Source organism: Tachyglossus aculeatus (assembly GCF_015852505.1).
Source record: "Tachyglossus aculeatus isolate mTacAcu1 chromosome 12 unlocalized genomic scaffold, mTacAcu1.pri SUPER_6_unloc_2, whole genome shotgun sequence".
Lineage (NCBI taxonomy): Eukaryota > Metazoa > Chordata > Mammalia > Monotremata > Tachyglossidae > Tachyglossus > Tachyglossus aculeatus.
This window is the reverse complement of record NW_024044829.1, coordinates 69,773-95,017: the sequence shown is the minus strand read 5'-3', so window position 1 is coordinate 95,017 and position 25,245 is coordinate 69,773. Positions and strand designations below refer to the sequence as shown.

Genomic DNA, 25,245 nt, shown 5'->3' with positions numbered 1-25,245 from the left:
GTACCTCCACTCCTTGGGTAATTTGATGGGATTCGTGTGGCTTAGTGGAAAGAACATGCAGAGGTTGTGGGTTAAAATTCGTACTTCCAGCACTTGGCTGCTGTGTGACCTTGGCCAGCCACATAACGTTTCCAGTTACCTCATCTGGAAAATGGGCATTAAGACTGAAAGCCCCACGTGGGATAACCTGACCATGTTTTATCTACCCTAGAGCTTAGAACAGTGCTTGACACATAGTAAGTGTTTAAGAAATACCACTATTTTTATTATCATCATCATTAGTATTAATCCCCATTTTCCAGATGAGGTAACTGAGGCCCAGAGAAGTTAAGTGGTTTGACCAAGGTCAGGGACCAGGCAAGTGGCAGAGCCAGGATTAGAATCCAGGTCCTCTGACTCCCAAGCCCAGAATCTTCCTTGCAGGCTATGCTGCTTCTTAGGCTGCTTCTCTGGATTGAGCCCCCAAGCCAGTCCGGGGGAGGGTTTTAGGATGGATTTAGAGTAATTTCTCATTTTCTCTAGATTTGCAATCAAAGGACGTCAGAAAATACACTGATTAAATGACCGATTACTGTTTTAGGTCGTGAACAAGATGTAACTCAGAAAAGCGGTGCGGCCAAGTATGAAAAAGTAGACATTTACTTCATGCAAATAGCCTCCAACTTTGACTTCTCTGTCTAAGGTCTTCAAGGCCAGGAAAGAGAATGTTAGAGGTGAAAAAGGAGAACTGTGCTTCATACAATCAAGCTGCAGGTTTTATGTCTCTTTCTAGGGTCTTCAAGGACAGAAAAGAGAATATTGGAGGTGAAAAAGGAAGAATATGCTTAATGCATAGAGCCCCCAGCTTCTTTTCTGTACCCAAGTCTTCAAGGCCAGAAAAGAGAGTATTTGAGCTAAAACAGGAGACATTTGCTTCATGCAAACCATCTCCAGCTTTGCCTTCTCTGTCTACGGCCTTCAAGGTCAGGAAAGAGAATGTTGAGGTGAAAAAGGAGGAATATGCTTCATGCAATCAAACTGCATCTTTTATTTCTCTGCTTAAGGTCTTCAAGGCCAGAAAAGAGAATACTTCAGGTGTAAAAGGAGCAACTGGCTTCATGCAAAGAGCCTCCAGCATTTGCTTCTCTGTCAAAAGTCTTCAAGGCCAGAAAGAGAATATTGGAGATCAAGAAAGGAACAAGAATCTCCAGCTTTGACCTCTCTGTCTAAGGTCTTCAAGGATGGGAAAGAGAATGTTTGAGGTGTTAAAGGAGAACTATGCTTCATGCAATCTAGCTGCAGCTTTTATTTCTCTTTCTAGGGTCTTCAAGGCCAGAAAAGAGAATATTGGAGGTCAAAAAGGAGGCATTTTCTTAATGCATAGAACCCCCAGCTTCTTTTCTCTACCCAAGGTCTTCAAGGCCAGAAAAGAGAGTATTTGAGTTAAAACAGGAGAAATGTTCTTCATGAAAACCATCTCCAGCTTTGACTACTCTGTCGCAGGTCTTCTGGGCCTCACAAGAGAATGATTTACGTTGAAAAAGGAGTTTTCTGAATGCAGTCTCCTACTATTGCATCTCTACCTAAGGTCCTCAAAGCCAGAAAAGATAATCTTTGAGGTGGAAAAGGAGAAATTTGCTTCATGCAAACAACCTCCTGCTTTTATTCCTCTCCTTAAGTTCTTCAAGGCTTAAAGAGAGAATACATGAAGAGAAAAAGGAGAATTTTGATTCACAAAAAGTCTCAGATCATCCTTTTCTACCTAAGGTCTTCAGGATGTGAAGGGAAATTATATGCACTGGAAAAGGAGAAATATGCTTCATGCATAAACACCTCCTAGATAAGAGTTCACCTCAGGCCTACAAGACGTCTTCAACGAGAATGAATAGAGTATATTGGGGGTGAAAAGGAGAAGTGTGTTTCATGCCCCCAAATCTGCTTTCATTTCTCCTACCTAAAGTCTTCATGGCCTGAAAAGAGAATACGTGAGGGGAGGAAAGAGCGGTTTGCTTCATGCAGAAACATCTCCTGTTGATTACTCCACTAGAGGGATGCAAGGCCTTGCCATAGAGAATATTTGAGGAGAAAAAAAGGAGAAAATGACATCAGGCAAACAATCTTCTCTTTTGGTCTCTCTACCTAAGGTCATCAAGGCCTTACAAGCGAATTGGTTATGTTGAAAAAGGAGTTTTCTGGATGCAGTTTCCTACTATTGTTTCTCTATCTAAGGTCTTCAAGGTCTGAAAAAAGGATATATGGGGTTACAAATGGAGACAGTGGCTTCATGGCAAACATTGTGCTCATCTTCTATCTTAGGAGTTCAGGGCCTGCAGAGAGGATGTAGGAGCTGGAGGAGACATGTGCTCGATTTCTATACACCTCCTGTGCATTAGTCCTCTTCAGGTCTTCGAAACCTTTTTATTAGAGTAGGACCGGAGACTATTGAAAAGGGAGAAATTTGCTTCATGTAAACTATCCCCTGCTTTTGTTACTTTACCTTATGGTTTCCAAGGTTTTGGGTTGATAAAGAGAAATTTACTTCATTTGGACAAATTTCCTTTTCATTTTGCCACCTCTCAGTTTTAAGGCCTTTTCACTGAGAGAAAATACAGAATATTGAATTGTTTGCACCATGAAAAGATAAAATGATCTGCCGAACTTCTCTTTCGTGTGGTGTCCAAGGCCTGCAAAGGGAATATGTAGACACTGACTGTGAGCCTATTGTTGGGTAGGGACCATCTATATGTTGCCAACTTGTACTTCCTAAGCGTTTAGTACAGTGCTCGTCACAAAGTAAGCACTCACTAAGTGCGATTGAATGAATGAATGAATGACAGAGCATAGACCTGAGAGACAGAATGACCCAAGTTCTCATCTCGGCTCTGCTACCTTCCTGCTATGTGACCATGGGCAAATCTCTTCACTTCTCTCGACCCCAGTTCTCTCATACGTGAAATGGGTGTTGAGACCATGAGCCCATGACTTGTTTGACCCAATTTGCCTGTATCCACTCCAGTGCTTAGTACAGTGCCTGGCCCATAATAAACGCTTATAAAATACCACAATTATTATTATTGTTATTATTATTATTAAGGGGGGGGCAGACCGAGATAATTAAGCACCCTGAGATACTAAAGCACAGGGAAGCCGCATAGCCCAGTTGATAGAGCATGGACATGGACCTGGGAGTCAGATCAGAGAACATGAGTTCTAATTCTGCCTCCACCACTTGCCTGCCATGTAACCATTTAACTTCTTGCCTCAACTGCCTCATCTGTAAAATGGGATTAAGACTGGAAGTACTCTGAGGGACACGGGCTATGTCCAACCTGACTAGCCTGTATGTTCTTCAGTGCTTAGAACTGTCCCTAGAAAATAGTAAACACTTATCACGTACCACTACGAAAAAATATTCAGGTAAGGTTCCATGGATTTAATAGACTTTTAGGAAGGCGGTCTGAATATGTGAAGTCCTGTGGTAGGGAGGAAATGAAAGGAGAGGTAATTCCAAGCCGGGGAAATGTGGTGCGGTATGTGTCTGAGTGGGGGGGTTGGATACATGTATGTTTACCCCTAATTTTGTGTGTGAGAATGAATTTGTGTCCATCAGGTTGCCTTTTAGGTTTGGTATATCCTTGCCTTTTGTGTCCGCCAAGGGCTTGGTAAACACCGTTATTACTATGACCAATCAATCAGCATAGTACAGTGCTGTGCACATAGTAAGCACTCAATAAGCACGATTGAATAAATGAATATTTATTGATCTCAGAGCAGAGCTCTGAGTGTAGAGCACTGTAATAATACTTGGGAAAGTGCAATATAAGAAGAGAAGCAGCATAGCTCAGTGAAAAGAGCACGGGCTTTGGAGTCAGAGGTCATGGGTTCAAATCCAGGCTCTGCCAATTGTCAGCTGTGTGGATAGAGGAAATGAGGGCTTAGTCAGGGAAGGCCTCTTGGAGGAGATGGCATTTTAGGAGGGATTTACAAGTGGAGCGGTAAATTGAACAGAGGTGGTCTGTTCAATGCACCCTGTTTTGTTGAGGAAGAGCCACGTCTCCCAAGGCTCTGGGTCAGTGATGAATCTAAAATGAAAGACAGAAAAATAAGAATTAGAGAAGCAGCGTGGCTCAGTGGAAAGAGCACGGGCTTTGGAGTCAGAGGTCCTGGGTTCAAATTCCACCTAAACCAATTACCGGCTGTATGACTTTGGGCACTTCACTTCTCTGTGCCTCGGTTCCCTCATCGGTAAAGTGGGGATTAAGGCTGTAAGCCCCCCCATGGGACAGCCCGATTGCCTTGAAACCTCTGCAGCGCTTAGAACAGTGCTTTGCACATAGTAAGTACTTAATCAATGCTATTATAATAGATGGAATTATTATTCCGATAGAACTAGTGCAGCCATACCGTAACTGAGGTAGGTGGGACATCCTGCCCTCTGGGCCAAAACCCGAGATGGACCCCTCCGCACAGAGACGCTACCCCTACTAGCATCTGCCCACACCCCGACTCAGGCTCAACAACACAAACTCCGAAAGAGCCGAAGCCCCTAGCCCCAGAGAGCAGTGAAAAAGTCAAAATAAGTACCCGACCCTCACTCACCATGACCCGGGAACACAGAGATGAGGGCATGTACTGGGAAGGTACTGAAGAGGCAGCAGCTGAGAGAAGGTCCACCCTCCGGGAGACTTTTATTGAGTAGGGAAGGGGCGGGGTTCAACAGCCTGGCAATCCCTTGACTGGGAGCATCTGAGCAGTGGTCCACCATTGGAGGGGACTGTGCCCGGGAGCCGCTCATCCTTTGCAGAACAAACACCATGCCTGCTTGGCAGAATGCATGGGAGGCGGAGGGGGGCTTCCTCGGCAGCCGGTGGCATGGAGAAGCCAGTGCGGAAGGACCGAAAAGGAATCTAGGGAGCTCCAAGGATCCCAGGGGATATGAGAGCTAGGGTGCGCCTAGGTGATTATTTCAAAGGAAGGAAAAAAGAAACATACTAAAATTTTCCCGATCCAGCACTCTGTCCCCAAGAGGCGAGAATCAATTCAAATTTCTTTCAGTTTGGACAGTGAGAACCCAAGGGGGCTGGAACTTGGACCCTGCCGATCTTCCACTGTCCACCCCAAGAGGTGGACCCCGGGAAACGTGCCCTAAAACCCACAGGGAAATAAAATCGAAAAAAATCAACGATGGCCCCCAAAAGTATAGAGGGGTTTAAAACATGCCTTAGAAACCCCAGAACCACAACAGGAACCGAAATGGAAAAGTAATTGGCGTTTTGATTTCCTCTTAATTTAATTAATTTAAGAGGAAATCAAAAAGTCAATGCATCATCTGACTATTAATATCCATGTTGTCCCGGGAAAGTAGGTGGTTCCTTTAGACGATGGACAAAGGGAATTGCCGGCCCGAAAATTTTTTCGTGTTTTGGGGATTTTTTTAATGCTCCATCCACCTTCCTTCCAGCCTTGTGGTGGAGACATGGCTAGTCGAGCAGCCCAACCGAGTCTCTTCCATTTTCCAGAGTGATCTCAGTCGATTTTCAAGGAAATCAAAGTGCCTCTGGACAGCCAGAATATTGATATCCTTTATCGTCCCGTCAATAAAACCAAATTACCAGTCAAAAATCAATTTGGGCACCACTAGGGACCGAAAACCAGTTTAGGCACCCCCACGGTTATGTGAGGTTTACCTGTGACCCTGTGGCCCCCGAACGTACTTTTAGGCAAGTGTGGGCATCGACAATACACTCTACCGACGCCCCCTCATCACGTGGTGCCCAGAGCATTCATTAGGGTATCCACGGGCACCAGAAATCCGTTTGGACCCTGTGCCCACCAGAAAATCGGTAGTGCCATCCTGGGCACAAAAAAAAAAAACAGATTTGGTCTGCCAGGAGCACCAACAAACCGTTTGCTCTTGCAGGGTTGATTTGTGGAGAGTGACTTTCGTTTTTAATAATAGGGAGGTTGTTGGGTTTTTGTTTAATAGCCTTGTACAGTTGTTCCTTTTTATGAGGAGGACTAGATGCTGGAAAGGGGAGAGGAAGCACCAGGGAAAAAAGTCTGTATGATACTCACTGGCAGGGGTTTTGTGGCGTAACAGCCAAGTCTCCCAAGGCTCTGAGTCAGTGATGAATCTAAAAAGAAAGACAGAAAAATAAGAATTAGAGGAGCAGCGTGGCTCAGTGGAAAGAGCACTGGCTTTGGAGTCAGAGGTCCTGGATTCAAATCCCGCCTCCACCAATTACCGGCTGTGTGACTTTGGGCACGTCACTTCACTTCTCTGTGCCTCGGTTCCCTCATCGGTAAAGTGGGGCTTCAGGCTGTTAGCCCTCTGTGGGACGAACCGATTACCTTGTAACCTCTGCAGCGCTTAGAACAGTGCTTAGCACGTAGTAAGTGCTTAATAAATGCTACTATAATAGATGGAATTATTATTCCAGTGGAACTCCTGCAGCCATACTATAACTGAGGCAGGTGGGTCATCCTGTTCTCTGGGCCCAAACCCGAGACGGCCCCCTCCGCACAGAGACGCTATCCCTACAAGCGTCTGCCCACGACCCAACTCAGGCTCAACAACACAAACTCCGACAGAGCCGAAGCCCCTAACCCCAGAGAGCAGTGAAAAAGTCAAAATAAGCCCCCTCCCCTCACTCACCATGACCCGGGAACACAGAGAGAAGGGCAGGCACTGGGAAGGTACTGAAGAGGCAGCAGCTGAGAGAAGGTCCACCCTCCTTGGGCCTTATATAGAGTAGGGAAGGGGTGGGGCTCAACCGCCTGGCAATCCCTTGAATGGAAGCAGCTGAGCAGTGGGCCACCATTGGAGGGCACTGTGCCCGGAAGCCGCTCATCCTTTGCAGAACAAACACCATGCCTGCTTGGCAGAGTGCATGGGAGTCGGAGGGGGGCTTCCACGGCAGCCGGTGGCATGGACAACCCAGTGGGGAAGGACCGAAAAGGAATCTAGTGTGCTCCAAGGGACCCAGGGGATGGGAGAGCTAGGGTACGGCCTAGCTGATTATTTCAAAGGAAGGAAAAGAAAACCAAACTAAAAGTTGCCCGAACTAGAATTCTGTCCACAAGAGGCGGGAATCACTTCAAATTTCTTTCGATTTCGACAGTGAGGACCCAACCGGACTGGAACCCTCCCGATCTTCAACTGTCCACACCAAGAGGTGGACCCCGGGAAGAGTGCCCTAAATACCACAGGGAAATAAAATTGAAAGAACTCCACGATGGCCCCCAAAAGCATACACCCCCGCAAAGTATAGAGGGGTTTAAAACATGCCTTAGAAAACCCAGAACCACAACAGGAACCGAAATGAAAAAGTAACTAGCTATTTGATTTCCTCTTAAATTTAATTAATTTAAGAAGAAATGAAAAAGCCAATGCATAATCTGACTATTAATATCCATGGTGTCCCGGGAAGGCAGGTGGTTCCTTTAGAGGACTGACAAAGGGAATTGCCAGCCCGAAAATTTTTTCGTGTTTGGGGATTTTTGTTGAAGCCCCAACCACCTTGCTTCCAGCTTTGGAGTGGACACATGGCTAGTCGGGGAGCTCAACCGAGTCTCTTCCATTATCCTGAGTGATCTCGATTGATTTTTAAGGAAATCAAAGTGCATCTGGACAGCCAGAGTATTGATATCCTTTATCGTCCCGTCAAGAAAACCAAAGTACCAGCCAAAAATCAATTTGGGCACCGCTGGGGACCGAAAATCAGTTTAGGCACCCTCACGGTTATGTGAGGTTTACCTCTGACCCCGTGACCCCCGAACGTACTTTCAGGCAAGTGTGGGCATCGACAATACCCTCTACCGACGCCCCCTCCTTCACGTGGTGCCCAAAGCACTCATTAGGGTATCCACGGGCACCAGAAATCCGGCTGGACTCCAAATATTTGGCTCCAAAAATTCGGTTGTGCGATCTTGGGTATAAAAAACAAATTTGGTCTGCCGGGAGCACCAAACCGTTTGCTCTTGCAGGGTTAAATTGGGGAGAGATATTTTCGTTTTTAAAATAGGGAGGTTGTTTGGTTTTTGCTTAAAAGCCTTTTAGCAGTTGTTTCCTTTGTTTTTATGAGGAGGACTAGATGCGGGAAAAGGGAGAGGAAGCACCAGGAATAAAAACGTCTGTAAGCTATTCGCTTGTAGGGGTTTTGTTGAGGAGCAGCCACGTCTCCCAAGGCTCTGGGTCAGTGATGAATCTAAAAAGAAAGACAGAAAAATAGGAATTAGAGAAGCAGCGTGGCTCAGTGGAAAGAGCACGGGCTTTGGAGTCAGAGGTCCTGGGTTCAAATCCCACCTCCATCAATTACCGGCTGTGGGACTTTTGGTACGTCACTTCACTTCTCTGTGCCTCGGTTCCCTCATCGGTAAAGTGGGGATTAAGGCTGTGAGCCTCCCGTGGGACAACCCGATTACCTTGTAACCTCTGCGGCACTTAGAACAGTGTTTTGCACATAGTAAGTGCTTAATCAATGCTGTTATAATAGATGGAATTATCTTTCCCATGGAACTGGTCCAGCCATACCGTAACTGAGGCAGATCTGTCATCCTGTCCTCTGGACCCAAACCTGAGACGGCCCCCTCCGCACAGAGATGCTATCCCTACAAGCATCTACCCACGACCCGACTCAGGCTCAACAACACAAACTCCGACAGAGCCGAAACTCCTACCCCTAGAGAGCAGTGAATAAGTGAAAATAAGCCCCCTACCCTCACTCACCATGACCCGGGAACACAGAGACGAGAGCAGTCCCTGGGAAGGTACTGAAGAGGCAGAAGCTGAGGGAAGGCCCACCCTCCGGGCACCTTATATAGAGTAGGGAAGGGGCGGGGCTCAACCGACTGGCAATCCCTTGATTGGGAGCAGCTGAGCAGTGCGCCACGATTGGAGGGGACTGTGCCCGTGAGCGGCTCATCCTTTGCAGAAAAAACACCGTACCTGCTTAGCAGATTGTGTGGGATGCGGAGGGGGGCTTCCTCGGCAGCCGGTGGCATGGAAAACCCAGTGGGGAAGGACCGAAAAGGAATCTCGGGTGCTTCAAGGGACCCAGGGGATGGGAGAGCTAGGGTACGGCCTAGCTGATTAGTTCAAAGGAAGGAAAAAAAAACAAACTAAAAGTTTCCCGATCCAACATTCTGACCCTAAGAGGCGGGAATGAAATCAAATTTCTTTCGATTTCGACTGTGAGGACCCAACCGGCCTGGAACTGGGACCCTGCCGATCTTCAACTGTCCACCCCAAGAGGTGGACACCGGGAAGAGTGCCCTAAATCCCACAGGGAAATAAAATTGAAAACAATCCACGATGGCCCCCAAAAGTATAGACCCCCAAAAGTATAGAGGGGTATATAACATGCCTTAGGAACCCCAGAACCACAACAGAAACTGAAATGAAAAAATAATTGGCTTTTTGATTTCATCTTAAACTTAATGGTTTAATTTTAATTAAATTTAATTAATTAATAAGAGGAACTCAAACAGCCAATGCATCACTTGACTATTAATATCCATGGTGTCCCGGAAAGGCAGGTGGTTCCTTTAAGAGGATGGACAAAGGGAATTGCTAACCTGAAAATATTTTTGTGTTTTGGGGGTTTTTTTATGCCTCACCAACCTTGCTTCCAGCCTTAGGGTGGACACATGGCTAGTCGGGCAGCCCAACCGAGTGTCTTCCATTTTCCAGAGTGATCTTGATCGATTTTCAAGGAAATCAATGTGCTTCTGGACAGCCAGAATATTGATATCCTTTATCGTCACATCAAGAAAACTAAATTACCAGCCAAAAATCAATTTGGGGAAAGCTGGGGAATCGCGCGATAGACTCGACCAATCATTTATTGAGCATTTACTGTGTACAGAGCTCTGTACTAAGCACTAGAAGAGTACAATATTAAAGGAATGATAGATGCATTCCCTGCTTATAAGGAGGTCTCTCCTACTTAGACTGCAAGTCCATGTGGGACAGGAACTTTTTCCATTGTGGGGCAAGGAGCATTGCTACCATTCCCACTGAGGCGTTAGTGTAGAGAAAACAGAGATGATACCTCGATCCAACAAGGCACCTTTAATTCCATTCCCTTCTGGAAGGGCTCAGCAGAAAATTGCAGGCCAAACTACAGAGAACTGACCGCTTACCCAGTCCAGGTTTCAACACATCCTTTCCATTTCATAATCCGGCCCCCTGCTGATCCGGTCAACTCTCTTTAGCTCTCCCAGAGATGCTCCCATGGGAGCAAAGCCTCATTAGTCTCTGGGCTAATTAGTATAGTTCCATGACTTCTCTGTGGTTCAGCAGGAAAGTGGCTTCCCTCATTCTCCAGTGGGACCTGCTCATTGCTCTTAGTCCCTCCTCCAACGGTCTATTCGGTTCCACCTCATGACCTGATCCGCCATCTTTGAGCCATGTAGCCTGTGGGGAGGGGCAGGGGGCACCCCTAAATCCCAAGGCACTGGGGAACACAGTGCTAGGATCAATCCCAAACTGTCATAGGGTCAGAGATGTCCCTGGCTGGGGCTGAGGGAAGCGCCATGACACCTCAGTGTTGGGGTATGTGTCTGGGAGAAAAACGTTGGGCCTGAGCTACCAGAGCCAGTGAGACAGCGGAGCCAGGACCCAGGATTGGTAAAGAGTGATTAGCCAAACATACCGGCACCTGCCGAACCCCACAGAGATATCCCAAAGCAGCGGCAGCCTCAGGCTCTTGGCAGATGTCAAAGGTGAGAGAGGATGAAGAGGACGGGGCACTGTCAGCTGGTCAGACTCCCCTCTGTGTGCTGCAGGGCCACCTTCGACCACACAGTCATAAACGTGGCTTGAATCCCCCTTCCCACACCTCTGAGCTCAACAGAAAATGTGTTTTGGAGTCAAGTCTTCTAGACTGTGAGCCCACTGTTGGGTAGGGACTGTCTCTACATGTTGCCAACTTGTACTTCCCAAGCGCTTAGTACAGTGCTGTGCACACAGTAAGCGCTCAATAAATACGATTGATTGATTGATTGATTGATTGATGGGAAGGATCAGGAGGGGAAAACAGCCCTGTCAGAAGAGGCACCTTGTGCAGGTCTCCATGTTAGGAAAAGCCCAGGTCAACGTTTGAGGGGAAGGGAGAGCAGACATTTCATCCCCATTTTATAGAGGAGGAAACTGAGGCCCGGAGACGTTAAGTACCTTCTCCAAGGCCGCAGAGCAAAAAAGCAGCTGACCAAGATTAGAACCCAGATCCTCTGACTCCGAGAAGCAGCATGGCACAGTGGATAGAGCACAGGCCTGGGAGTCAGAAGGTCATGGTTCTAATCCCAGCTCTGCTGTCTATCTTGTGTTGTCTGCTGTACGGCCTTGGGCAACTCACTTCACTTTTCCGGGCCTCAGTCACCTCATCTGCAAAATGGGGATTGAGACTGTGAGTGCTATGTGGGACAGGGACTGTGTCCAACGCAATATGCTTGTATCCATCCCAGTGCTTAGTACAGTGTCTGGCACAGTAATGGTAAGAGCCTAACAAACACCACAATTTTTATTATCATTATTATTATTATTATTATTATTATTATTATTATTATTATTATTATTATTATTATTATTATTATTTCCAATAGGTCAACCCTGCTTCTCAGTTGAACTAAGGTAATTCAGAATAGTGCTAGCTGCTTAAAGAGCTGAGCAAAATGACTTCAGGTCCATTCCGAAGGTTAAAAACAAATGGTTACCACAAAAACAATGGAATCCCTTTATCATCAGAATGATAAGTTGTGCTCCAGTCTGGGTAGAATTTACACAGGGGCAGAGTGCATCCACCAACATGGCCTAGTAGAAAGAGCACAGGCCTTGGAGTCAGAGGATCTCGGTTCCAACCCGGACTCCACCACTTGTCTGCTGTGTGACCTTGGGCTAATCACTTAACTTCTCTGTGCTTGTTACCTCATCTGTAAAATGGGGATGAAGACTGTGAGTCCTATGTGGGACAAGTCTATGTCTGACCTGATTATCTTGCATCTATTACAGCACTTAGTACAGTGTCTGGCACATAGTAAGTGCTTAACAAATGCCATAATCATAATTATCACCTGACTTCTGGGGGCCCAACCAAACAGTAGAGAGGCTATCCCCAAACCCTCTGTGCTTACCGTCCCTTTGCCCATTACTACAACCTACACTGCCAATCAAGCAATGGTATTATTGAGTGCTTACTTTGTGCAGAGCACTATATTAAGCACTTGGGAAAGTATGATCAAACAAAGTTGCAATTACCAAACGATGGTGAAACTGCTTAGGTGAGATTGGCCTCTGAAGCTTCCTAACCTCAATTTAGCATAATAAGTATGGAATATATTAGCAATATAAAATGGGTTCCTGATGACCTGGAGGTGTCTGATGTGGGCACGGAAATACCAGTTGGGGTACACTGTGCATAGAGCTAGGAAATTTTAACTCCTAATAATGCATCCTTTTTGGATTTCTCCAGCCATGGTAATGGCTATTGTCTTTCTGCAATATTGTCCTTTTATGCTTCATATTTACCGTTTCCAGACTCATTCATTTGTAGTTAATGATTATGAATAGAAGAAAAGCACCCCGTTTTGTACAATAACTATTGAGCTAAAGGGGTGATTAATGTAACATTTCCCCTGCGTTGCTCAGTTCACAATATGTCCATTCATCATGATAATAAATAGGAGGGAATATTCAGGTAATAGAGTGAGAAGAATTATAGAGGCTGGTATAAACACCTTTCTCCTTTATTGAACCAAGAAACCGACTGAGCTATTTTTTCAATTACAGGATTAAGTTAATAGGCACGGAAGGATTTTGAAAAGGAAAAATCTCTAGGGGATGAGAACTCTACTAAATGCCACAGTTCAAAGCCTTACTGCTCTTTTCTCGTTCCAGATTTTTTTTCCATCTCACAGTACCCTGAGCCAAAGATATTCAATCATTCAAGTTCCCCTGCTGTAATTGTGGACCAAAAAACTACACATCAATCCTTCCTGACAATAAATTATAATTATTTTCCTCTCCACCATAAGTCGGATTTTGGTTTAAACAGTAGAAGCCTTATTTTACAGCTTTTAGATAGAATATAAACTTACCTGTAGAATCTTTTAATCGCTGGGGAGACTGGGATGTTTTGTAACTGAGGACCCACCTGGAGGAGTGAGATTCTCACCTTCAAGATTCAGTAATTCAAGTGTCTTGACATTGCTGCCCTGGATAATTGATACTGTTGGTTGTTTTTGTTATTGTTCATTATTTTCATTCACGGAATGTGTCTACCGACCATTGTATAGTTATATTGTACTCTCCCAAACGTTTAGTATTCACTCATTCAGTCATATTTATTGAGTGCTTACTGTGTGCCGCTGGGCAGCAGCGGCATGGGAGAGAGTCGAGGGCGGAGACTCAAGTTTACTGAGTGGAAGCAGGCAATGGTAAACAGCTTCTGGATTTTTACCAAGAAAACTCTATGGATCCACTACCGGAATGATTGCAGTTGGAGAGTGGGGCGTTCTGAGAGATGTGTCCATGGGGTCGCTATGAGTTGGAGACAAATCGACAGCATAAGACAAGACAAATGGATAGAGCAGGGGTCTGGGAGTCAGAGGAATCTGTATTCTAACCCTGGCTCCACCACTTGTCTTGGGCAAGTCACTTCACTTCTCTGGGCCTCAATTCCATCATCTGTAAAATGGGGATTAAGACTGTGAGCCCCCTGTGAGACAGGGACTGTATCCAACCTAATTAGCTTGCATTTACCCCAGCGTTTAGAACAGTGTTCAATACTTAGTAAGCACCTGACACATATCATTATTATTATTATTATGAAATAAGAACATAACTAATACCAAAATTAATATTAGTGGTAATAGTTGTAAAGGAATTTATTAAGGACCAGTGAATCCACTGGACACTCAGGACCATATTAACTGAAGCTGGGCCCTGGAGTGAGATAATAATGATAATAATCGTGGTATTTGTGAAGTGCTTACTATGCACTCAGCACTGTTCTAAACACTGGGGTAGATACAATGTAATCAGGTTGCCCCATGTGAGGCTCACAGTCTTAATCCCCATTTTACAGATGAGGTAACTGAGGCACAGAGAAGTTAAGTGGCTTGCCCAAGGTAACACAGCAGACAAGTGGCATAGCTAGGATTAGAATCCACATCTTATGATCGCCAAGCCCATGCTCTTTCTATCAAGTCGACAGCACCATCACCAGCCATGGCGCCCTCAACCTGTACAATATAACAGAATTGGTAGAAGTGTTCCCTGCCCAGAGAGAGCTTACAGTCCCCTCTCCCCAAATCAGTTGGTAATATTTATTGAGAGTTTAACATTCTCCACATTCTATGCCCTCCTCAAATCCCACTTCTTCCCCCAAAGTCTTCTCCCTGTTATTCACAGCAACCCAGTATTCCAAACCTACCAGGAATCTGTAGACATGTTTATTCTCATCCCCAGCACTATTATATCTCCATCATTCTATTGTCAATTTAGTGACTTTCTCTAATTACTCTCTTTCTAAGTAGGGTCATGTCTGTCTCCCTGATCACAGAGCAATGTGGCCTAATGGAACGAGCACAGGTCTGGGAATCACAGGTTGTGGGTTCTACTCCAGGCTCCACCACTTGTCTGCTGTGTGACCTTGGGCAAGTCACTTAACCTATGTGTTTCTCAGTTTCCTCATCTATAAAATTGGGATGAAACCCTACTCCCTCCTACTTAGTCTGTGAGTCCCGGGTGTCCAATCTGATCATCTTGAATCTAGAACTGTACTTGGCATGTAGTAAGTGCTTAATAAATATCATAATCACTATCATTATTATACTCTCCTCCCATAAAGAGGGAAGTATTTCCCTTCTCCGTTTTGTGCTTCCCAAGTGCTTAGTACAGTGCACTGCACCCATGTAGCATAGACCTGGGAGTCAGAAGGTAATGGGTTCTAATATTGGCTCCACCACCTGTCCGCTTTGTGGCCTTGAGCATATCAACTCACTTTTCTGTGCCTCCCCTCCCTCATCTGTAAAAGGGGGATTAAGACTGGGAGCGCTATGTGGGAGAGGGCGTGCGTCCAATCCGATTTGCTTGTATCCACCCCAGTGCTTAGTACACTGCCCAGCACCCAGTAAACACTCAACAAATGATATAGTTATAATTACTGATACTGCTACCATTTAATCCCAGCACATTAACGAGTTAACATTCAGAAATCAAAAAAGAAAGCCAGTCCCATGGCTGCAAATGTAAATTGACAGACAGAATTCCTAAGCCACTTTATGACAGTCCAAAATCTGGTTGAATTTCTCCAATTCAGCCTCAACAAGGAATTCCGCGGTTGGTTACCCCAAAATCTAATCGTGCAGATCAGTGGCCTGCATCCACACCTCATGATCATCATCATCATCATCAATCGTATTTATTGAGCGCTTACTATGTGCAGAGCACTGTACTAAGCGCTTGGGAAGTACAAATTGGCAACATATAGAGACAGTCCCTACCCAACAGTGGGCTCACAGTCTAAAAGGGGGAGACAGAGAACAAAACCAAACATACTAACAAAATAAAATAAATAGAATAGATATGTACAAATGTATATGTACAAATAGATATGTACAAACATGTATACATATATACAGGTGTTGTGGGGAAGGGAAGGAGGTAAGATGGGGGGATGGAGAGGGGGACGAGGGGGAGAGGAAGGAAGGGGCTCAGTCTGGGAAGGCCTCCTGGAGGAGGTGAGCTCTCAGCAGGGCATTGAAGGGAGGAAGAGAGCTAGCTTGGCGGATGGGCAGAGGGAGGGCATTCCAGGCCCGGGGGATGACGTGGGCCGGGGGTCGATGGCGGGACAGGCGAGAGCGAGGTACGGTGAGGAGATCAGCGGTGGAGGAGCAGAGGGTGCGGACTGGGCTGTAGAAGGAGAGAAGGGAGGTGAGGTAGGAGGGGGCGAGGTGATGAAGAGCCTTGAAGCCCAGGGTGAGGAGTTTCTGCCTGATGCGCAGATTGATTGGTAGCCACTGGAGATTTTTGAGGAGGGGAGTGATATGCCCAGAGCGTTTCTGGACACAGATAATCCGGGCAGCAGCATGAAGTATGGATTGAAGTGGAGAGAGACAGGAGGATGGGAGATCAGAGAGAAGGCTGATGCAGTAGTCTAGACGAGATAGGATGAGAGCTTGAATGAGCAGGGTAGCGGTAGGGATGGAGAGGAAAGGGCGGATCTTGGCAATGTTGTGGAGCTGAGACCGGCAGGTTTTGGTCACGGCTTGGATGTGAAGATCAGACCGCTTTGGCTCTGGGGGAAGTTGCTGCTGGTGAATGCATCCGAAGGCAACAGTCAGAGAAAGAACATTCCCTGTTTGATTTTTAAATAGCTCGATGGATACTTAGCAATACCAGGTATTACAAGACAAATGATTATTGAGTGCCTATAGTTTACTATATTTTATGGAGAATCATTGTAATCCATTGTACTTGAGATTGAAATTTTATCCCCCGTTATAATTAATATTAAGTTTTTGTAGCATTATTAATCTGACTACCAGTGCTTAGTTGGATTCGTTTTCTAAATCCTCTGGCCAAAGACAATGAATCCGTTCATGAAACCCATTTTGTAGGTTGTTGTAACTGGGCTACTGGGCATTCTGTCGTTGCTCTTTGGTTACCATTTCCCAAAGAGTTCCTGAGCTTATTTTACTAGCACTGTCCTGCCTCCAACAGTTTATTCAGAAACAGAAAGCACTTCACATTGTGCCTGCTAGCTGAATCCAACAGCTTACTGGGCATGTTACTCCCCTCCTCAAAAATGTCCAGTGGCTACCAGTCAACCTATGAATCAAGCAGACTCCTCACTCTTGGCTTCAAGGCTCTCCATCACCTCGCCCTCTCCTACCTCACCTCCCTTCTCTCCTTCTATATCCCAGTCCGCAACATCCACTCCTCTGCTGCCAACCTCCTCATTGTGCCTCGTTCTCTCCTGTCCCACCTTCGAACCCCGGCCCACATCTTCCCCTTGGCCTGGAATGCCCTCCCTCCGCACATCTGCAACCCTAGCTCTCTTCCTCCCTTCAAAGCCCTACTGAGAGCTCATCTCCTCCAGGAGGCCTTCCCAGACTGAACCCCCTTCTTCTTCTCCCTCTCCCCATCCCCCCCCACCTCCTTCCCCACACAACATCTGTATATATGGTTGTACATATTTGTTACTCTATTTATTTACTTGTACATATTTACTATTCTATTTATTTTGTCAGTGATGTGCATCTAGCTTTACTTTTATTTTTTCTGATGACTTGACACCTGACCACATGTTTTGTTTTGTTGTCTGTCTCCACCTTCTAGGCAGTGAGCCCGTTGTTGGGTAGGTACCATCTCTATATGTTGTCAACTGGTACTTCCCAAGAGCTTAGTACAGTGCTCTGCATGCAGTAAGCGTTCAATAAATACGATTGAATGAATGAATGAATGTTCTGATTTTCGTTCATTTTTATGGTATTTGTTAAGTGTTTACTATATGCCAAGCACTGTGCTAAGCTCTAAGGTAGATAAAAGCTGATCAGATTGGACACAATCCCTGTCCTACATGGGGTTCACAGACAATTTCCATTTTAAAGATGAGGTAACTGAGGATATAGAGAAGTGAAGTGACTTGCCCAAGGTCACACAGCTGGGAAGTGGTGGGGCCAGAATTGGAACTCATGACCTTCTGATTCCCAGGCTACAGTGTTGGAATAGGGTAATGGAGTAGGTGTCCCCAGCAGACTGCCCTTTGGATGGTGGCCATGACGACCATAAGCTATGAGCGATCATGTCATTAGTTCTCCCAGCCCTGCATTCTCTGTATGACAGTCTGTCTAGACTCTAAGCCCGTTGTGGGCAGGGATTGTCTCTCTTTATGGCTGGATTGCACTTTTCAAGTGCTTAGTACAGTGCTGTCCACCCAGTCAGTGCTCAATGAATATGATTAAATGAATGAATAACAGGGAAAAAAGAGTGAGAACAGAGAAAGATGAAGATGGCATCTTCCTGGGCTTCCTGGTGGCGGAGCAGTGGCCTAAAGGTAAGGAGGGTGTGGAGCAGTCCACCAGGGAAATCACTGTCCAAACTGCCCTGCGAGGAGGAAGCAAGCTAGGTCCCTGCTTTGGGGCTGAGTTGTGGACTAGGATGAGAGAGATGCATCCGGTTAGATCCCGGCTCTATCAATGCCACCAACACTACAAATTTTCTAACCAGAGGAAGAGAAGCAGCATAGCCTAGTGGAAAGAGCATGGACAGTGCTTGGCACATAGTAAGTGCTTAATAAATGCTATTATTATTATTATTATTATTGTTATTATTTATTATGGGCCTGGGAGTCAAAAGGACATGGGTTCTAATCCCAGCTCTGCCCCTTGCCTGCTGTATGATCGTACGGAAGTCACTTCACTCCACTGTGCAGGTACCTCATCTGTAAAATGGGGATCCAGACCATTAGCCCAAAATGGGACAGGACATGAACTGTGTCCAACCTAGCTTGTGTCTACCCCAGTGCTTAGTACAGTGCCTGGCACATACTAAGTGTGGACAAATACCATGAAAATGCATTTTCTATCAACAACAACATGGCAATGAATCTACGTAGTTGTTCTTTGCATTAGAAGCAGTCACCAGTGATGTAAAACCTACCTACGTAACCACCAGCCCCTTCCCTCGTCTCTTCACCAAACTATTTGTGCCACATCCAATAAAGTGGATCCAGGTCAGTCGATCATATTTATTGAGTGCTTAATGTGTGCAGAGCCCTGTACTAAGACCTTGGTAGAGGACAATATAACACTGTAAGAGTCACATTCCCTGCCAACAACGAGGTTACAAGCAATGTGTGGTTGCTCCTTCCTGCAAAATTTAGAAGCTGGGGAATTCTGTGGTCTGAGCTGGGAGATTTGAAGGGATCTGGAGCCTGATATCTCCTCTGCCAGTCTTCCAAAGGATGTGCCAGCTCCTTGATTTGGTTTTCTAGTTTCGTTCTTTTCACTGTGTCATTGATGAGTGTGCTGTGTCAAAAGAAGAATCCTTTGGCGTAATGTGGCTCTGTGTTGCCAATATGAATTCTGGGTTATGTGTATGGCTTCACTGGCTTCACTGGAGCAGGCCTTTGAAGCAGTGTTGCTTAGTGGAAAGAGCACGGGCTTGGGAGTCAGAGGTCCTGGGTTCTAATCCCGGCTCTGCCCCTTGTCAGTTGCGTGACTTTGGGCAAATCACGTAACTTCTCTGTGTCTCAATTACCTCATCTGTAAAATGGGGATTAGGACTGTGAGCCCCGCAAGGGATAACGTGATTACCCTGTATCTACCACAGCACTTAGAATAGTGCTTGGCACACAGTAAGTGCTTAACAAATACCATCATCATCATCATCACCTTAATTTTCTTGACACTCATCATCAGCCTGCAATGCCCCTCTGATTTGATGAAGTGGTTTGTATGCTTTTTAGAGTGTTGCTTGACCCTTGAGAAGTCATCCAAAGTTGGGTAGTTTGGAAACTTCCAGAGCTCATCTCTGGTGATGACAGTCATGCTGCGATGGGGAAGGAAGCCTTAAGCAGAATGAAGTGAAGGGAAAAAAATGTTCAGGTTAAGGCACTTAGCTCAAGTTGACTGCCTTAGGTAAGACTTCACTAATTAAATTTAGTAACAGTTCAAGCCCTGTACAGATTACTTCAGTGTTTCATAGGTCACTCTGTAACGTCATTGACATGACTGTCAGTGCTTTTCATGGGAGAATGTGGGATTTGACTTTTCATTCAAATATATTTCCAAGATGCGCCAATAAAATGTATATGAATATTGGTCACTGAACTGTAGAAATCTTGTTGTTCGGGAGGGCTCTCAGGAAAAAAATTCAACTTATCAAATTGCATTTTTATTTTAGATCTGGTATTCTTAAAACCCAGGGGCTGCTATGTTACAAAACCCTGGGTTAAAGAAAAACTTGCCATGGGGTCACCATGGAGTCCATTGATTATCCCCAGGGAGTACAAGGTATTTCTTCTGATGCCACCATATCCTGTATGCAGACAAGCTCATATTCCCTAATTCGTTCGTTCATTCATTCATTCATTCATTTATTCATTCATTCAATCATATTTTTTGAGTGCTTGCGTATGTAGAGCACTGTACCAAGCGCTTGGAAAGTACAATTCAGCAATAAAGAGAGACAATCCCTGCCACAGAGGGGTTACAGTCTAGAAGGAGGGCTACAGACATCAAAACAAGTAAACAGGCATCAATATAAATAAATAGAATTATAGATATATACAAATATGCACAAGTGCTGTGGGGCGGGGAGCGGGGTAGAGCAAAGGGAACAAGTCAGGGAGATGCAGAGAAGGATCTAAGGAGGGGGTTTAGTCTGGGAAAGCCTCTTGGAGGAGGTGAGCCTTCAGTAATAATAATAATAATGGCATTTATTAAGCGCTTACTATGTGCAAAGCACTGTTCTAAGCGCTAGCGGGGTTACAGTTTTGAAGGGGGTAAGTGTGATGTTTTGGCGGATTTGAGGAGGGAAGGCATTCCAGGCCAGAGGTAGGATGTGGGCCAGGGGTCGACAACAAGGCAGGAGAGAAAGAGGCACAGTGAAAAGACTAGCAACAGAGGAGCTGAGTGTGCAGGTGCGATGTAGAAGGAGAGAAGGGAGGTGAGGTAAGAAGGGGCAAGATGATGGAGAGCTTTGAAGCCAATAGTAAGGAGTTTTTGTTTCCCTAATCAAATTCCAGCCAAAATACATAGTACAAAGATCTGATAGGTTGGAATTCCGTGAACACCTAGATTTGGCTAAAAAAATTTCCCTTATGGATTTACAGATGAGCATATAGCCATTCTATGTGTTGACTCTACTGATAGTGATAATCTAGCCACAATGAAGAAAGAGACCAGGCAGTTCATTTCTGAACCCCAAACCTCTTCTACTCTATGTAGATCCTTCCTCGGTGACTCTTAAATTTAATAATAATTTTGGTACTAGTTAGGTGCTTTTATGTGCTAAGCACTGTTCTTAACACTGAGGTAGATACAAATTAATTAGGTTGGACACAGTCCCGGTCCCACACTGGGATCACATTCCTAATCCCCGTTTTTTACAGATGTGTAAAATAATCCTTATTTTACAGATGAGATAATTGAGGCAAAGAGAAGTTAAATGATTTCCCAAGGTCACACAGCGATATGTACTGGAGCCGGAATTAGAACTCAGGACCTTATTTCTCCCAGGCCTGTTCTCTAACCACTACACCCTGCTGCTGGTTCATTCAGAATGCATATCTGTTTTCATGCCTGCCTCTTGGTATCCCATCAGGAAAACTCAGATGCTGAGATGGCCATGTAACTTAACTGGTGATTAAAATAGTTAATAAACTCAAAGGGAAATTATAAAGATAGGTGTACCTCTATAGTCGCATATAGTATATATAATATGTTTGTGCGTGTATGTGCATTACATGGACTGCAATTATGTTCATTTCTAAAATTTCTGTAGGTTTATATATGATACTGCTGATGATGAGGTGAATGTGAGCTAAAGAAATAAACATTGCAGTAGAGCAAGGGGAAAATTTTTCCTCCAGATGACACAGGAGCCAGAGACCTATCTTTCAGTCTTTCACCCTGGTCTTCTGTAGAACAGGGACTACATTCCCACAGAATCCCACAGAAGGTTAGGAAAACTCAGTTTGCATACTCACCTCACACACTGACAAAGCTCACACATCTTCTGTCATGGAATCATGCTGTGCCCTGTCAGAGGAATGTTCCCTACTGGACCACCCAAAACCCTTAATAAATATGAGAGCTATTAATAAATAACACGTTCCCTGCCCACAGCAGACTGTCCCCTAGTCTGCCCACGCCTGATTTCCACAACCTCTCACCCTCCCATACCTGTTCGTCTCCCCAAAATCACAGTGAGACCAACGGCCTCAATAATGGTACTTACTAAGCACTTAGTATGTGCCAAGCACTGTTGGAACCACTGGGTTAGATACAAGAAAATCAGGTTGGACACAATCCCTGTCCCACACGGGGCTCAAACTCTTAATCCCCTTTTACAGATGAGGTAGCTGAGACCCAGAGAAGTGAAGCGACTTGCTCAAGGTCACCCAGCAGATGTGGCGATGTTGGGGTTGGAACCCAGGTCTCCTGACTCCCTTGCCCATGGTTTATCCACTAAGCCATACTGCATCCCCCCAGCAGGAGGGAGCACCCGTGCATGACACGTGCGGGGCCCAGCTTCCAATGTTTAGCCAGGATCCAACCCAGGCCCGGCGGGACAGAAGGAAGACACATTTTCCCAAATAAAGCCTCCAGCAGACCTTCGCAGACTGAGCTCCCCACTTTTCCTCTCTTCCCTCTCCCCTCCTCATCGCCCCCCCTACTCATTTCCCCTTCCCACAACACTTGTGTATATTCATACGTATTCATTACTCTACTAATTTTATTAACGATGTGTATGTAGCTATAATTCTATTTATTCTGATGGTTTTGACACCTTTCCACTTGTTTTGTTTTGTTGTCTCCCCCTTCTAGACTGTGAACCAGTTGTTTGGTAGGGACCATCCCTATACGTTACCGATTTGTACTTCCCAACAGTTAGTACAGTGCTCTGCACACAGTAAGTGCTAAATAAATATGATTGAATGAATGAATGAATTAATTAATGAATGAATGAATGACCCAGCTTTCCTCAAGGAAGAACCATTTATTTTCAACAAGCCCAGGATGGAGAATGAAGTTGGACGCTGTGCTCCGGAGAGAGCTGGCTGATTCCCCCGGAGTACAGGAAGGCCTCTGGTTGAATGGTCATCTTCGTGCAGTGTTTAGGGGGGCCTGGGCCTAGTCGACCCGGGGCCCAGGAAGACGTCTCGAGGACGATGTGTGAGGTGAGGATCTTGGGGGTGAGCCCTACGGATTATTATGTTAGAGAAGGGAGCGAGACTCTCAGGAAAGGGCGGTTTGTTGTTCCTGGATGCTGAGCTCCACTTGCATGGCTGCTTTGAGCCTGTTGTCACCCAAGCCTTGGGGCTGATGTTGGACTGCTGGCCTTTGGCGAGAGAACTGAGCCACAACTTCAACTTGGCTGAAAACGAAGCCTGTGGTGACGACTGGTTGCTCTTGCTGATCCTTGCTGGGCCCACGGTGGAAGAAACGGGGCCCTAGTATTTGGCTGGTCCTGGGACCTTTGCTGCCAGGGTAGAGACAGCGATCCTGCTGTGGTCTTTAGCGTCCTTCGTTCCTCTCTGTATAGGTGTGATGGCTCCCAAGTGGCCTGCAGACCTGGGAGGGCAGAGGGATGAGTTGATGGGGAGGGAGCATGGCCCATCATTCTTCGGTCCCGGAGCCCGAAAGATCTGGCCCCGTTCTATGCTTCCTGGGTGCTCTCTGCTGCCCATTGGAGCCTGGTGGCGTTCAGCAGCGGGTAAGACATGGGCCTTCTCTGATGTCTCCCCATTCACCCAGTCAGCCACACCGCAGTCAGGATGGTCTCCAGTAGAGGTACGCTTGTGGCCTAGTCTCGCTGCCATCCGGATCAGCCCTACAGGGGACACTGTAAAGGTCCAGTTAGGCAATGTATGAGAGAAAGCCCAGAAAGAAAAGCCACCTGCTTTTTCTTCAAGACGGTTTCCAGGGCCTTAACTGATTTTTCGGATAGGTTCCCAGACTTGATTGTTCCCTGGTGTTCCCATGGCCCCGACTTCAAACTGAGCTTCAGGAAGGACTCCACCCCCGTGTCACACCATGTAACCAAATTCCGTGGCTTCTGGTGTCTTTGTTCCAGGGACCATGGAGTGGAGGAAGATGGGATAACTGTGGCCGGATGTCTGGGGCTGGAGAGAGCTGGGGGACCCATTGAGAAAGGAGGGGCGGTGGGGGTGAGGTTTTGGTATCTTTCCTCCTGCTGTGCCCCAAGGAGGGGATTTCCCCAGCTTTAGACTGATGGCGCTTTGCATCCGTGTGGTGCGTTAGTGCCCACTTTTCACTTTCCAGCCTGGGGGAGTAATCGAGTCTCAGAACCTTAGATACACCAACCGTGGCTTCCAGCACGCTGTGGCCCGGGTCCTTGATGTGGCCCATGTCCTCGATCAGGGGGATTCTGTGGGGCTGGACACTTCCTGGCTGAAGCCTCTCCTCTCAGGCGAGTCGTGCTGGACGTCTTCTTGGTGAGCATCCTGCCCTCCCACCTGGAGCATGCAGCTCTCTGGGTATCCCTGCGCCCAGGATGATGCCATCAATCCTTCGGCTTCACTCGGCAGGAGAGCAGGGCCGGTGGAAGCGGTTGTAATTTCCAGACCCAGGGGGCCGTGGCTGTTGGGGCTGCGGAGAGGGGGCTGGCAGGAGGTCATGGTCCCCCTAGTCTTAGTCTGCAACTTGGCAGATTTTGGCTCCGATTCCTCACGGGTTTCCTCTTCGGGACCCGCCATTCGTCCATGGCCAGAGCGCGTGAAGTTCGGCTCCCTCAGATGTTGATCCTTCTCTTCCAGCTGTCGAATTGGAGGCCCTTTGCCTCGAGGGGAAATTTTCATCAACGAGGACGTACGTGGCCATGATCTGCTCTTCCGGGCGGGTCTATTTCCTGACTCTGGGCCTCGGGAGAAATTGATCCCGGGCCAAAACATCTTCTCCCTGCCACTAAAGGGCAGTAAGGGTATGGAGCAGGAAGCTCTGTCCTCCGAAGACATGACTTGGACCTTCTCTTTGAGGTGCTGTCAGGCCGTACAATCTGATTTCTCAGAGCCCGTGTCCCCGTAGCACCTGTAAAAGAATATCTGCTCTTTCCGCTGAGGGGAAGCAGATTCCCATTACTGACAGACCCGGCCCTCACGCTCTGGAACTTCAGCAGCTGGCTCTCAGCCTGCTTCTCTTTTCTAGATGGAAACTCACCCCCATGACCGTCAGACCTAGATAGGGACCACTGCTGACAGAATACACACTGGGATTTGACCCCAGCTAGTGTGATGGACACCAGAAATATGTTCGGTTCTGAACAACAGGGGGGTGGAGGTGGTTGCCTGATGGAGAACAGAAGAAGGAGGGGATATGGCAGGGCCAGAAACAGGACCATCGCAGAGAGGAAATTTCCTTCTCCAGGCACCTTTCAGGACAACACAAATCAATCTTAGAGCGGAGGACAGGGGCTCCAGGATAAAGTTCCAGGCTGGGAGTCAACAGGCCTTCCTCTAAACCTGGCTCCTCCATTGGCATACTACGTGAACTCAGACAAGTCCCGTCATTTCTGTC

At 46.4% G+C, this 25,245-nt stretch overlaps 1 pseudogene; it reads right to left on the bottom strand.

Annotated features, from left to right (window-relative positions):
- Positions 1-1,838: 1,838 nt before the first annotated feature.
- On the bottom strand, positions 1,839-24,686 carry LOC119921228 (annotated as a pseudogene).
- Between the last annotated feature and the right edge of the window lie 559 nt (positions 24,687-25,245).